Here is a 16,001-nt window from a genome sequence, read left to right as displayed (position 1 = left end):
GAACTTTTCCCTTGTCATCTGCCAAGTGACGAAGTATCCGCTGAGCGAAACCCCGCCAGCGGAACTTCTCCCTTGTCATCTGCCAAGTGACGAGGTATCCGCTGAGCGAAACCCCGCCAGCGGAACTTTTCCCTTGTCATCTGCCAAGTGACGAGGTATCCGCTGAGCGAAACCCCGCCAGCGGAACTTCTCCCTTGTCATCTGCCAAGTGACGAGGTATCCGCTGAGCGAAACCCCGCCAGCGGAACTTCTCCCTTGTCATCTGCCAAGTGACGAGGTATCCGCTGAGCGAAACCCCGCCAGCGGAACTTCTCCCTTGTCATCTGCCAAGGGACGAAGTCTCCACTGAGCGAAACCCCGCCAGCGGAACTTTTCCCTTGTCATCTGCCAAGTGACGAAGTATCCGCTGAGCGAAACCCCGCCAGCGGAACTTCTCCCTTGTCATCTGCCAAGGGACGAAGTCTCCACTGAGCGAAACCCCGCCAGCGGAACTTCTCCCTTGCCATCCTGCAAGCTGGGCATCTTCCGCTATGCACCTCTAGCGGAACCTCCTTTTCAGCTTGCTAGCTGCGTATGTCGTTCAGCACTATCGCTCAACAAAATACCGCCAGGCACGTCTACCGGACGCTGCTTCCTACTGCATTTAGCGGGGGGATATCCGCCAAACGGCGAATCCCGAGGCCATGCCTCACTCTGACAACGACCGCCACGCGGTGTTACCGTCAGACCGTCCCTACGGGACACGGGGACTTGTCAACAATCTACGACGGCCCTGATCAGGCACGTTGACCCCCGTCATTTGGGTTCTAAAGCTTGGGTTCGCTACCCAACACCCTCTGCTCCGTGCAGCTCCCCCTCAACAAACAATTTGCCGACCATCCGGAGGTCTATCTTAGCCGGGGAGTGGGGGACTCCCTGGGGGGCCTAGCAGGGGCCCACCCGAAAGGGTATAAAGCGTTTGCTCAGTAAAACCAACGGTTGACAACGCACTGTCGCTAATTATGCTCTTGCAAGTCTAGCGGAAGAAAACGCTTCAAACAGCCGAACAACTCCCCAACCAAGATTGCCCTCCTTGACTGGGGACTTGGGGGACTTGTACATACATGTACATTTGCAAGCATAATTAGCTCTAATGGGCTACGCTCATTCTACCGCCAAAGGTACTAATTCCAACCAAAGGAATGACATGCAGACACACCGCCAGGCGGGCTATAGCACCAACGTCGGACCACCTCCAGATCGCCGCCAACGCGCCGCCACGCACCGCGCCAAGATGGCATCAGAAGCTTCTGAAACTGGGAACTGAGGCATATCAGTCCCACATCGAAAACAAAGAGAAGATCAACCTCTTCCTCACCTATAAAAGGTCCTCTCCTCTCTCCTCATTAATTACGCATTCAATACTTACCTACTGTTACTTTGTCAACATAAATACATTGACTAACTTAGGCATCGGAGAGTTGAAGACCGCCCAACGCGGTCTCCCTCTGACGCCCTTTGTATTTTACTTGACAGGTAGCGGAGGCTTTGAGAACGTCACAAGTATAGATCCGCCCACCGGATCAGCGTTAACAAAGGTTCAGCTACCGCCGAACTTTTAGACATTAACAATTTGCAATTTCATTATTCTACAAATACTTCTCAAACTACATTCGGCCTAACATGACAGTCTACATCCACAGGTACCTCTATTCTGTATTATGGTAGCTTGGTCTAACGGCCTTCAATGCTTTTTAACGAAGCAATTATTACAAATCACTCATAAATCTAACTCAAAATGATCCAAATATGAGGACTTGGAGCATCTCAGCAGCTACTTCATCACTCTAAACTTCTTTTGTAGTAAGTTTCTACATGTTAATGATCCTCATTAATAAATAGTCAGATAATTTCTTCAAATCAATCTAAAGTGGGAAGGCCTGCAAAAAACATAATAAGGGAATTGTTAGTGATAACAAATATGCAAACAATGCTCTTGACATTGATTAGCAAATAAAGCTACTTGGATTAATAGCAAACTAATGCTACTGAGGCTCAATAGCAAATAATACTACTAAGGCTCAATAACAAATAATACTACTGACGCTCAATAGAAAAGAATACTAATGAGATTCAATAGCAATGATGATATGAAAATCAATAGAAATTTATTCAAAGACCCAATAATTGAAAGCAAATTCATAGTTGTGTCTTTTTTATTTGGAGAGTGAAATTGACACTCTTTTTTTTGCAAACCACATTCCTCCCCCCTTCCCCCTTCTCTTTCGCAAACCACATCCCCCCGTCTCTTCTGCATGAGTGTATCTGCATTGCACATGTCCACAATAAAAAAATCACACATTGGTGATAACAATACTGCAAACAATGCTCTTGACAGTAATTAGCAAATAATGCTACTGATATTCAGTATAAATAATGCTACTGAGATTCAATAGCAAATAAGGCTACTGATATCCAGTAATACGGCCTCCAGATCTTTTCAACTTCCAAATTTCACAACTTTTCTCATCATCCCCAGATATAAAACTGATACAATGGGTTTTGATAATACCATGTACAAAATCACAAGCCAATTTAGATAAGAAAAAAAATGCAAAAATAAAAGAAGTCCACATGCAGAACAATCATGATGAACTCTGTCGAAATGAAATTGAGAGATTCAAAATACATAAACACATACCTCAAATGATTTTGTCAATCAACTAAGGACTCCAAATCCGTTGGCCTAAAATGATCTCGATCTACATATGGATCTCAATCTAGATCTCGATCTCAATTTGAATCTCTCTTTATCGCTCTCTCTCTCTCTCTCTCTCTCTCTCTCTCTCTCTCTCTCTCTCTCTCTCTCTCTCTCTCTCTCTCTCTCTCTCTCTCTCTCTCTCTCTCTCTCTCTCTCTCTCTCTCTCTCTCTCTCTCTCTCTCTCTCTTACCGTCATAGTCTACATTTTATATAGGAAGGGATATTTCCGTCAATAACCATCTAATAGAAAAATTAAAAATAGAAAGAAAATTGCCGCATGGGCTTTCTGGGTTAACCGCATTCGAAATACAGTTCTTGGGCTTGCGGAAGGGAAAAAGTTAGCTGATTTTGTAGTTTGTGGTAATTTGCTAAAGAAATAATAGTATTAATGTAAAAAAAAAAAAAAAACACATTGCTGCTACCAGCAATGGAACCAGCGACTAGCCAAACACATGCATCTGCTTCAACCACCAGGACAAGGCAACACTCAATTATAATATGCAACCAGATTGTATATATTTCAAATCTCATTGGGGCACGGGACCCACTGTGCCCCAACGTGGCTCCGCCCCTGGCTTTGATGCTTTATTCTTTCACATTTAACAAATGTGTTAAACATGACCTCCTGGTACGGATTAGTTCTTTGAGCCTAGAAAGCTATTAAAGATACCACGTGTGATCTCGATAAAAAAATAAAAATAAAATAAAAAAAAATAAAAACGCGTCAAGTGTCGGTCAACTATCTTCCTATCATTTTTTTGAATTTCTTTCTCCTTATAGGTTTTTTTTTTGGTGAATTTGTTTTTTCTTTTAACAGTGCGTTTGAATGAGAAAATTATGAAATCCATAGGAATTTATAAATGATGGAATCTTTAACTCCATCAATCTAAAATTCCATTAATTGCAATTTCTGTTGTTTGGTTGTATCCATTTAGGATTTGAAATGTGTAATAAATTAAGAAAGTTTAAAACAAATAAAAAAATAAAATAGAAAAAAACCTTGTTTTGGAAATGAAAATTGAATACTGCAAGGGAATTCGTAAATGACACCTATTTTGGTGGAAATTGAAGTGGGGAATTTAAATGATGAATTCCTTCGTTTTTTTTTCACAGAGAAATTTAAAATTTCCAGTTTGATAATGCCAAACGAGGGAATTAGCTTGTATGAATTATGAAATCCTCACTTTCAATTAAATTCCATCATATTTTCCCTCATCCAAACACACTCTTATTGAAACCACTAATTGATTGGTTTACACTTTACATTACATCTTGGAAAAGTAGAAACAGATATGCAGAAAAAGCTATGTTGGGTGGAATGCAGCCAACTAATTAGTCTGGTTGTTTATTTTTGATAAACTTTGTTAAAGTACCATTATTACGAGTGGGAAGAGGAAGCCCCATCTCTCATTATTCAGATATTTTAAAAAGATTAACGAAATTGATCAAATCCAACAGAGAAAGCCAGAATCTGAGCAAAGCTGTCTAGTATCAGGGCGGCCAAATATGATGAATATGAAACTCAGAAAGAATGAATGCAAGGGAGTGTGTGGTGTCCTTATAATTACATCGTGTTGGCCATACATTATGAACCAACATTTCTAGTTTCTTTATTATTTTGTTCTCTGCATATAGTGTAGCCTATCCACCAAGTGAATAAAGCTTTCTAGAATCAGTAGATTGACATTTTCATGATCTTTCACACGTTCGTTCATCTGACCAACTGACCAAGTAACTGATGTATCATGGTCAATTTTTCTCTTACAGTCTGACGTCTTATAATCTTGGTGAACTAGGGCACAGAGTTGAAATGTTATAATCGTAAGAAGCAACTCTGCCAATTAATTACCTATTGTCTAGTGATACACACGTGCATATGTATTCGTTTCAATGAATATAATAATAGTCTATCATGAGCCGTGCTCTCCAAAACCCTAGGCGAGTTCACCACTATGACCGTATGTATGATCCACATTCGCCATTCCTAATACACAATGACGCTGCCGACAAGGAGTAGCAAAACGCGCCCCGGTCCCAATAGTGAAGACGCTCGAACGTACCTAAGGTTCACCTTCTCATCAGGATACATATAACTTAGTTTGCACCCCTTTTATTAACCATTTTATATCTTACTAAAATTACTTATACCCTTTATTTATTGGGTCTTTAACCATTTTAAATTGGTAGGATGGGCCAATCCCTTTTTTTTATTGACCCGCTAGTAAAACATAATAAATTATTTATTGAGCCCTAGTAAAATGTTTATCCTCAATTAATACTTGGATTATAAAACCTCAAACAAAAACTCAGATTTTAAAAGATTTTGTTTGAGTTTTTATAATCCATGGATTTACTTAATCCACGGATTGTTTAAATTCTATATGGACTCTGATTGATTCTAATTGATTGATTTACTATTATTTGTTTAGATTTTACATTGTCCTTGTGTGTTTTTGGAAGGTTAATTTTTTTTTCTTCTTTAAAAGCAATGGATGTATATATCCAACTATAATGCTATATCAATGACAAAAAATTATGTACATACATACATACATACATATAGATATGACAATCTACCATTCTTTATGTTGTGTATAATGATATATGAACAATAAGAGAAAACTAATCAGCCAAAATGTTACACAAAAAATAAACTAGTAAACTAATGACATAATTTATTTCATATCTAATTTACAAAAGAAACATGCATGTGTGTATGTATCATTTTAACATATTGAAAGTGAGGTTAATTAGCTAGAAGGATTAAGGCTTCCAGAGTTATAGTGATAAAAATAAAAAAATTATTAGATGAGAGCAAAGGCAGAGGAGGATAGTAGAAAAATAGGTCTAAGACAAAATGGATGAGTGTCACCTATTGAGAGCTGCTTCTTCTTCTTTTTTTTTTTTTTTTTTTGGTGAAGAGCTTCTTCATTTTTTGAGTGAGAAAGAATCCATCAAAATCTCTTGGGAAGTGGTTGGATTGTTTTTGAGTTTTTATACAAAAGCACTATAAAATCCTCTAAAATCCAGCATTAATGAAATCCTTAAAAATCAGTATATTTTTGAATATCTGCATATTTGAAAGGATAATTTTAACATCAAGATTTTAAAGGATTGTTTAAAATCTAAATTGAATACCCACAGACTTTTAAAATACAAATTTTTTTTTGTAGACTCTTAAATGAATACACCCCCCCTTAATTAACCCCCAAGAAACATTTTTTAACCCCCAACAAATATTAGAGTAAGTCCACCCGTTGGGGGTAAAGGTCAAGGTCATTGGGTCACTGGGTCGACCGGTCAAGAAATTGTTCACTGCCACTGGACATGAGTTTCCACCCATTCTGTTTCTTGACTGGTCAGTTACTGTTCATTGAAAAAAAAAATTAATTTTTTTATTGTAAAATTGAAATATATTTGATGTAAATAGATGAAAGATGAGAGCTATAGGAGGAAGAAACACTTTGTATGAAAGATAATTTTTTGGACGTGAGAGGTAAAATAAATGGTAGATATTTATAGGTGTTTAAGGAAAACTGAATTAGGAGATAATTGAATCGTACTTTCATTGATAATAGGAGCCTCTTTATATAGAGGATTACAAGACATAGAATCAGAGTTGTACAAAGAAATTTAATCATACAATTAATCTGATATCTCCGAGAATATCTCTAATTCCTAACCCTATTACAACTAGGTCAAATAACCTAGAGTTTGGGCCAGACACATATTCTGGATTTACTTGAACACTCCCCCTTGTGTCGCCCAAACGTGGTGCTCCTCTCGTTGCCTCATTAAAAACCTTGCCGAGTAACAAAAACCCAGTGGGACAAAAATAACCTCGGTCGAATGGGAAAAAGAGCACAACACACCCTTCACGTTTCGAGACCATACATGTAGACATCTCCCCCTGATGTCTGCATCTCCCCCTGATGACAACGGTCATGGGAGTTCGGATAACTTCCGCAAACGATGCTACCAACATGTTTCTCGAAAGTGGAATTTAGGCAATGACTTAGTGAGCAAGTCTGCCACACTGTCCTCAGATCGAACCTAGTTCACTTTGATCTTGAGGAGACTCTGTTGTTGCTGATTATCCTTGGTGTTGTTGCTTTTGATGTAGCCTTGCTTCATTTGTTCAAAACAAGCAGCATTATCCTAAATGCTCGTAGGCTCATCTGTGGTAGACTTCAAACAACAATTGTTCGAACATGCGTAATTATGGATCCAATCCATAAACATTCACGAACTATTTTGTGAAGAGCAATAATCTCTGCATGGTTCTAAGATATAGCGACTAGGGTCTATTTCTGTAGACCTCCAAGATATCATGGTCTTTACCCATGGTGAACACTTAACCAGTTTGGGAATGACCTTTGTGTGAGTCAGAGAGATACCCAATATCAGCAAAACCTTCCAAAACACATGTCGTTTTGGGATGGGGATAGTGGACGCAGACCAGTGTTGGCGGCGTTCCTGGTGTGTGATGGGTCCGAATCCATCATCTCTCTGTAGGGATAGAACAAGCCCATATCAATCATACATCTCAAGCATCGAAATATATCTTTTACACCAATCTAATGATGTCGCGTTGGTGCAAAGCTATACCTTAGCTAACAAGTTCATAACAAATGAGATATCCGGTCTTGTGCATTGAGCTAAGTACAATAATGCGCCTATTGTACTTAAGTAGGGCACTTTTGCCTGTAGCACATCTTCGTCATCATCCTTTAGACGAAGAGGATCATTTTCAAGATCAAGACTACGGACGATCATGGGGGTGCTTGAAGGCTTGACCTTGTCAAAATGCCTAAGCATCTATCAACACGATGCTCAAGTTCCAAACCGAGACATAATCGTGTCCTCCTAAAATCCTTCATCTCAAAATCGGATTTCAAGTGTTCAGCGGTTTTCCTTAACTCTTTAATGGCTTCCAATGAAGATCATGTCCAACATGAACGGCGATGAAATCTGAAACTTGTTATGGAAACGCGTGGGTATATCCATTCCCAATCAAGTAGTCACTTTAGTGAGCGTTTCAATCTTACTGTAAACGCACTCCGTGGTCTAGAGCCACTTGACTTGGCTAAATGAAGTTCACCATGAACCTTCATGTAGATTCTGTATCTAGATCCCCATAGAGATATGTAGTGACCACATTTGTAAGCTGCATGTTCAGTTATTCGGAAACTACCAAATTGACAGGGTAGTGGAGTCCAGTGACATCCATTACGAGAGAATATGTCTCATCATAGTCGATTCCAGGGCGTTTTATGAGAAGCCTTGCGCCATAAGGAGAGATTACCATATCTTTTTCTCATCACGCTTTCTAACGAAGACCCATTAGTCAACAGGTTTTATGTTAGGAGGTGTTGGCATCACTGGCTCAAAAACCTTCCTCTTCGTTAGAGAATCCAACTTAACCTCGATCACTTCTTTCCATTTAGGCCAAATCTCTCTACATTGACATTCATTCATCAACGGAGCGTGGTTCGATATCATCTGACTCAACAATCTCATGCGCAACGAAATGCGCAACTACATCATCAATTATGTTGGAGTTTCTATCCCACGTCTCATGTACACTAGTGTAATTTTCATAGAGCTCTATATTCTCAGGAATAGGTTCTGACGTTGAGGCGTCCCCCAACGATAACCATAATCCGGAAGATTCTCATGAGACGGATTTTGAGTCTAGATGATCAAAGGATTGGAATGTTCCAAAGTATCATTCGACCCACGGGCCTCCCACGCATCTTAGCTGGGGCCATGGCCTACAACGCCAGAGTGCCACTCTCTTTGGCGTTGGCGCCATGCCTACCTCCGTGTAGGATGGCGCTACATCCTCTCGTAGGGACGTCCTTCCTTGCATGCATATTTGTAGCAGATTTGTGATCTCGTCACTTTAACGGGGATCGAGATGAGACATAGTGGGGACAGGCCACGACAATTCCTGTCGTTCCTGTTGAACATCTGTGTTCTTATGTCCCCCTAATGACAGGAAGACTGTCTCATCAAAGTGACAACTCGCAAATCTAGCGGTAAGGAGATCGCCCTGCAAGGGCATTAAGTGACGGACGATTGTTGGAGTCTCAAATCCAAAGTAGTTGCCCATTCGTCTGTAAGGACCTGTCATAGCGTGCTGTGGCGGCACAATTGGCACATAAATGGCTCACTCAAATGTGCGTAAGTACGATACTTGTACCCAGTCACTAGCTGTAACGCAGAGGTAGATTGAGTGGCGGTAGGTCGTAGACGAATTAGCATAGCTGCATGCGATATTGCATCACCCTAAGCGGATATAAGGAGATTGGTGCGCATTACCAATGTCCTGACTACCATCGTAGTCGTTTCCGCGAGACCATTTGGGTGTGTTCATGAGAATATGATGTCCAACATCAGTCCCATTGCAATATCCATCGAAAGTCTTCGATGTAAACTCTCTAGCATCGTCAAGTCCAATTGACGGAATAGGATGATCCAGGGAGTGAGCCCGTTTTTGTATGATATGTGCTAGGAGTGTAGCACAAGCAGCATTACAAGTGGACAATGGCACAATACGTGACCAGCGTGTTTGCGTGTCAACCAACATCATGAGATATTTAAACGTCCGCAAGTTTGTTGAACTAGTCCACAGAATCCCCACGGATTCTATGTAAGAACATAATGAGTATTTTTATATCCTTGGCATAGGACGGTCTCAGTCCTTATTTCCCCAAGGAATGGGCTTTGTAAAACGAGCGAGAGGCTTTAGAAGCAACCAATGAGGATTTTGGTTGGGCCTGAGCGTCTGAAACGCTATTTGAAGCAAGTTGGTGATTGCAGCATCACCTGGGGCGCCATCACCATGATGGACTCCATCCATGGCGTCATGGATAAGGACTGCTCTAGCCTTAGGCTGGTGGTGGACGGAGGCGGTGCCCTAGGCAGCAGCATCGGTCACACTTAGTCCAGGAATCAACTTTTGATTCATGCTTCGTTTCGCTCAAGAGAAAGGATGTCCATGTGAAGTCTTTAGTAGATGGATCATCATATCATGACCATGATGACCTATCCTGTCATGACAAAGCCAATATGTGTCTAAATCCAAGAGATCTTCTCTCATAACTTCATTGGATTTAATAGCTCGAATAGTGACATAGAGTCCACTAGAGAGACATATAAACTTCTCTAAGATGCGCCTTTGTTCGCAATCATTAGAGGTATTGCAAAGGAACACATTTCCGTTCTCTACATGCGTTTTCGCATGGAATCCGTTGGCTATTCATAGGTGCGATTTGCCCTAGGAGCGTAGAGAGTTTCTGTGACAGTAATCAAGGTGTCATTTGGCAAGGGGAACTTGGGCTATTCCATGTCCTTAAATTAATACTGATGGCTCAGCCATCGTGGTCACAAAGTCATATGCTCAGAATCAAAATGGAGTCATAATGAAAGAACTCAAAATTTTATTTATAAGCCAACGAAGTTACATCATTGTCTCTTTGACCAAAGAAAATCTAATCCAAAATGCTAGCTAATGCAAAATAATGGTAGTCGTCTAACTTCTTTCGGTAATTCCAAAATAAATGTGACCAGGTGAGTAGAGATATGTCGGTGGAGCAAGGCTCGCTTAAGTACCACTAATCTCAGAACCTTCCTAGACATCACACTTACTTTGGGTGAGCCTTCTTTGAAGAAAGACTAAACCATTGGCATTTACTACAAAAATATATGGCAATTGCCTATTACATCTCTTAGAAAAATAAAGACTTAAACAGAATTGACGATCTATTGATCCTAGCCAGATTTGTAGTCTTTAACCCTTCATTCTAGATCATCTTCTTGATCTTCTTGTTCCACATAGTGAACTTCTCTTACTTCACAATATGCTTTGTAGGCGGTGATAATTTCTTCACGAGCTCTACAAATGTGTGCCCAATGACCGGATATTCCACATCGAGAACATACATCTCTTTGTTCAGACTCCATTGATTTAGGCGCTTTGAAAGAGTCATTTAGATGGCTCTTAGTGTTTGTGGCGCCACCAACATGGCGAGAGGCGTTGCCTCCCTCTCTCTTTCCACGTTGACCTCTTCGGTTCCGTGTTCGCCTATTTTGGCGATTACCTTCCCAAGTAGAGCGATTATATGGACCAAAACGTCTAGAAGTATCCCTAAGATTAGAGTTTCGCTCTTGGCGCCCTCTCTTAGGGGCGCGACTATAATTGGATTCCGGAATACGCTCTGTTTCTACGGATCTCGAATTATAGTTCTTCACAAGGATGTTGTCATGCTTTTCAGCGACATTCATAGCTCCAATGAGCTCATGAAACCTTGTGATCCATCCTGCAGTAACATCGATTCGATAGTTCTTAGCAACCATCAATGTAGAGACGGGGAAGGTAGAGAGAGTCTTCTCAATCAACATCGCATTTGTGATATCTTTACCACAGAATTCCATTAAGGATTTAATGCGAAGTGCTTCCGAGTTGTAGTCAAGAACTGACTTGAAATCACAGAAGCGGATGATATGTCATCTCACTTCTAGGTCAGGAAGCAGGGAGTCACGGACGTTGCCAAATCTTTCTTCGAGTGAGACCCACAACCTTCTGGGGTCTTCTTCATTCATACACTCGTACTGGAGCGAATCATCCATATGACGAGTCATTAGGATGATGGCTTTCGCCTTATTTGACTCTAAGGTTGCTCAATTTGCTTCCAAAGCTTGAGCTTGCTCAACAGTTAGCACGTCCTGGCTAGGCTCGAGAATCGTATCCAGGATTCCATCGGCCTTGAGATGCTGGCGGACATCATGAACCCACCTGTGATATCTAGAGCCATTTGTTCACAATGGAGCAAAGTCCAATTTGTTCAGGTTACTCATCCTAAAAGAGAACAAGAAATTAGGGTTAGTTTCGGAGCGTGAAAAGGTACCACGAAAACATATAAAATTTCTGAGCGTAATCGCTTCAAAGAAATTAGGAATTTCTGAGCGTAATCGTTTCCAAGAAATTCAATTCCAAGAGGTATTGGATTAGATTGAAACAATGATGTAAGTGGTCGATCATAAATTCTCTACAAACTCTAAGTTTGGAGATCTCAACAAGCTCCAAGCTTGTAGTGAGCACGAACCCCCACAGTTTGGCTTAATTAGGTCTCCCCTATGATTAAGAAAGGGGGGTAGAAGAATGGAGTTTGCAAGTCCCCGAGAAAAAGAAGAGAAAAGAAGTAAAAACTTCAAAAACGGGAACTTTTTGTAAAAAATAACTCAAAATAAGACGCCGGAAAATTTGACAGGAAAAAGTCGCCGGAAAAGTGCCCGGAAAGTTGCCGGAAAATTCCTTGACCAGAGGGTTAACCGGCCTTGACCCGAGGGCTGACGTGGTCTGGTGCTGACGTGGTAGGCTGATGTCAGTGGGCCTCTGGCAGTGGGCTGGGCTTTGACCTTTGGGCTGTTCTTTGACTTCTTCCTTTTGGGCTGGGCTGCTTGTTTCTTCTTCTTTTCTTTTCTGCTTCTACCGGTTCAAGAGTGCAGACGCTCAGGTGGCCGGTTCAGGGGAAATTTTTTCCGATTCCCGGATTCTGGGATTGAGACGATACTTGTGGAAAAATTTGGTAGCAATTGGAGGTATTGAAGGTGGTGAATTGGTGGAATATTTGCTACGGGTGGTTTGGAGATTCCGGTGGCCGGTTAGGTAGGTTTCCAGCCGGTTCTTGGGGTGGCGCCGCCGGTTCTGGACTCCTGGGAAAGAGGGCTTCAAGATGTGAGGCGGGGGCCGAAAGGGTTTCAAGGTTTTGTATTCGGATTTAGGGTTTTGGCTATTAGGTTTTAAGGTTAGGGTGTCGTGCTGATAACGTGTTTAAGGAAAACTGAATTGGGAGAGAATTAAATCGTACTTTAATTGATAATAGGGGCCTCTTTATATAGAGGATTACAAGACATAGAATCAGAGTTGTACAAGGAAAGTTAATCGTACAATTAATCAGATATCTCCGAGAATATCTTTAATTCCTAACCCTATTACAACTAGGTCAAATAACCTAGAGTTTTGGTCAGACACATATTCTGGATTTACTTGAACAATAGGGAAATTTTCAGAATTTTTTACAATTTTTTTTCCTTACTGTTATATATATATATATATATATATATATATATATATATATATATATATAGATAGATTAAATATACACCGTCAGATCTCCTCATTAATTGAAGCCAATGGTCTAGATTTAATGAAAGTTGGTTTCAAGTTTCTAAAGCAGCCAATGGCTAGCGTCCACGTGCAATCATGCTGTCCCATTTAAATGTCGCTATGCGACAAAATCATGTCCAACACGCGCCAGACAACGGCCCACCCGCTACGGGACAAGAAATTGTCTTGCACGCGCAAGACTGCTCGCGTTTCTCTCTCCACATTGAGGCCTGACGTCACCCACTTCTTCTGTTGGGCTGAGCTGGTGACTGGCTTGCCTGGGTAAGGATTTATGTCAAGAGCTTGGCCTTTTTCTTACCCTGGGTCAGGAAAGGTCAATAAGAAGCCAGTCAACATACCACCAGTGGAAACAAGTTTTTGGGAAATCATGGTCACCACCTCAGCAATCATAGCTGGAGGCCGGTCAATTGCAAACCGCTGGACATGCTCTTATTGGCCCAAGTTAACAGTTTATTGGCCTCTAGTAAACACTTTTTGTTATAATCGAAAAATGTTCCATAAAAAAGTGTCTTTATTAGAAATTTTAGAGATTGTCTAAATATGTTGGAAAATTTTCTTGATTTTCACACATAAACAAGAGACCTATTTTCAAAGTTTAGGGTTCACGGTTTAGTGAAAAGTATGATATAACGGAACCTAGCCACTCTCTCTGTAGCTAGGGCTGAAAAACCCTAGATCTAAGGATTTTGGTTTTTGCATTTCATTTTTGAGTTTGATGGCAGAAGACATGCTTCACATTTGGCGGAGGCATTGACTTTTACGGAAGAGGCAGTGGTTGATTTTGGCGAGATTGGTGTGGCAGCTGTCACAGAGGAACACCATTACCTGGTTGGACGTCTGGTCCAAATGAAGAGTGGAGATGCTCGTGGTCTGCCCAGAACGCTAGCTACTATTTGGGGTCTGAGGGATCGCCTAGCAATCTCGATGGTGGGAGAAAGGCGGTTCCTTTCTGGTTTCAACGTAAGGAGGAGGGGAACAAAATTCTCCATGGCAGCCCGTGGTTCTACAATGGTCGCATGCTGATTCTGGGTGAGTATGACGGCCTCTCGGAGGTGGATCGAGTTCCTCTGCATTCACTAGAGACGTGGGTCACGGTTCGGTGTCTGCCTCCGAATGGAGGAGTTGCTGGTCTTGATCGGATCCTCGATGGGTCGCTTTTTGAGGACAGACCATTTTAAACTGCGGAGATCTGCGTCGGAGCAGAAGTTTAGGGTTGCATTGGACCTACGACAATGGTTGTGGACGACTCGTTCCTTCTTATTCTCTTCCGACATTGAGGCGACGGTAGAGCTGCATTACTAGAAGCTTAAGGGACTGTGTAAGGGTTGTGGGTGGTTGTTTCACAGCGTTAATGGCTATGATCAGTTTCTGGTGACACATGCGACCAAGACAAAGGAGGCGGCGGCGGCTAGGGAGCTGGAACCACTGGCTTCATGGGGGCTTGGGCTGGATCTGACTCTAGGATCTGTTTTGGGCTCTCTATTGAGTGGCTATAGGGTTTCTAGACCTAAGGTTTTGCCGGTGATTGCAGGTTGTGCTACAAGCCTAGTGGCAGCTATGGTGGTGACACAAGAACCCAGCCTTGCAGTGGGACCTTCGATGAGGAAGACGGCTGGTAGTGGACTAGTGGTGGTGGAGTGCATCTTAGGGAGGGAGGCAAAAAGCCACAGCGCTCTTCCCATGCAAACCCTAACCCTAGGGGACTTTTTGCTACAAACTTTTCGAGTAATGACACTTATCCTGCTCTTACTTCTTTGTTCAAGTACATGGGGTTCGATTTGCAGGCTATTCCAAACTGGTCATAGGCAGTGGAGGAATCTATTACTCAAGTTGTGAAAGTGGTGCCTGACCTACCTAGCATTCTAGAAGTTCGTTTGGATTCTCCCAAATGAATTTGGTCATGGTGGTAAGAAAGCTAAGATGGATGTTGATTTTATTGATACACCTCTTGATTTTGAGGGTAGCTTCGACTCCCCAATGATAATGGGGTTATCAACTTGTCTCCAACCAAGAAACGGGGAAGACCAAAGGGAAGTAAGAGCAAGACTACAAGACTAGAGGTCTTAAGCCCCGAAGGAGTAGGGTGCCCAAGGTTCCTAAAGGGATTAGGGAAGAGGACATGGCAGCCATGCATGCTGATGGTGAATGAAGATGAATCTGTTGGTGGTGCTGAAATCAATAAGATGGGAGACATTGCTGAGGAAGGTGGTAATCTGCTCTTGGCAGATGCGCCTTCCTCAATAGATGTTTGAAGAATTTGACGCCAAGGGAGTTCTTTTCATCTGTGCCCCTTTGATTTTCCATGGATGAATAAGGACTATGTTAGATGAGCTTCATTGATTTTAAAAAGGTTGAATTGTTTAGGTAATTGTTTTTTTGTCAACCCCACGTGGGTAAATCGTTATGCATGATTCTGTTGTCAGTTTCTTCCAAAAAAAAAAAAAAAGACTAAATACTTGTTACTCCTTGTACTTTGCTCCAGAAAACAGTTCAGTCCCTCACCTTTTAAATTAAACAAGTTAGTCCTTATTCTCTCGAATTCTCACACAACAGGTCCAAAAAGACTATTATACCCCTCACTTCCTTTTTTTTTTTTTTTTCCCTCTTGTTAACGTTAGAGATCCGATGGGCCTCTAGTTAGCATAAAGAATGAGAGAGAGAGAGAACGACACAAGCAAAGTATAGTGGTTCGTTTCCCGCCTTAGCGGGAAACTACGTCCACTTGAAAGCTTAACTAGTGTGTTTGGGCCTTGCGGCCCAAAGGGACTACAAAAGATGTAATGGAGTGGAGTTTAAGTGGGAGGAGGCATTCCTTTTATAGGTGAAGGAAGCCATCTCCTTTACATTTTCTTAGATGTGGGATGTAATAACCACTATTCTAGTCTTAGAGAGATCTATTATGGAGACAACTTAGCAAGGCCGGGAAGGTGGCTTCCAGACGACGTATTTGCCACTTCCGGATACCGTGGCGTAGCTTGAACATAGGGCTACAAGGTGTATGTCTCGGTTGGGCCCCACCATGGCTTGTGGGCCCGCTAAGAGAGAGTTACTTATGCTTGGTGAAGT

This window comes from Rosa rugosa, chromosome 1 (genome assembly GCF_958449725.1).
Source record: "Rosa rugosa chromosome 1, drRosRugo1.1, whole genome shotgun sequence".
NCBI lineage: Eukaryota > Viridiplantae > Streptophyta > Magnoliopsida > Rosales > Rosaceae > Rosa > Rosa rugosa.
The sequence above is the reverse complement of the archived record's forward strand: the minus strand, read 5'-3'. Positions refer to the sequence as shown.